The sequence below is a fragment of the Diaphorina citri genome, unplaced genomic scaffold, assembly GCF_000475195.1.
Source record: "Diaphorina citri unplaced genomic scaffold, Diaci psyllid genome assembly version 1.1 scaffold59597, whole genome shotgun sequence".
NCBI lineage: Eukaryota > Metazoa > Arthropoda > Insecta > Hemiptera > Psyllidae > Diaphorina > Diaphorina citri.
In genome coordinates this window covers 1-434 of record NW_007436880.1, presented here as the reverse complement: position 1 = coordinate 434, position 434 = coordinate 1, and the positions used below count along the sequence as shown (strand labels likewise).

At 35.7% G+C, this 434-nt stretch overlaps 1 long non-coding RNA gene across 1 annotated transcript; it reads left to right on the top strand.

Annotated features, from left to right (window-relative positions):
- On the top strand, nucleotides 1-423 carry LOC113473680. The gene is made up of 2 exons (XR_003395594.1): nucleotides 1-55; nucleotides 364-423. It is a non-coding gene; the product is annotated as an uncharacterized LOC113473680 (long non-coding RNA).
- The last annotated feature ends 11 nt before the right edge of the window (nucleotides 424-434 follow it).

Genomic DNA, 434 nt, shown 5'->3' with positions numbered 1-434 from the left:
TTGTATTCAAGAACAATTGTCTTAATGTTAAAAAGATAACGCTCGCAACAGAATGGTAAGTTACCAAACAGACAAAATCCATAGTCCTACAAGCACTATGAATGCAGTTGTGCCTATTGGGAATCATACCCAATCTCTTAACAGCTGTAGAGAAATCCTCTTTTATGCTCTAAGCTCTACTTACTGATCGTTTGTAGTGCTGATAATTCACACTAGGTAATTGTATAGGTACCTAATGAGTCATAGTCATGGAATAACCAAACATTATGCTGGTACCTAATTAAGATAGATAGGTAGGTACATCTTGGTCCAAGGAGCTTATTTGAAAATAACTGTCTGATAATAATATTAAATTGATTTCAGAATACATTAGTGGATGATGACACTACTCCATTCGGAGAAGAGGAACTGAGTAGGCGAGGAACTTTAGTGTA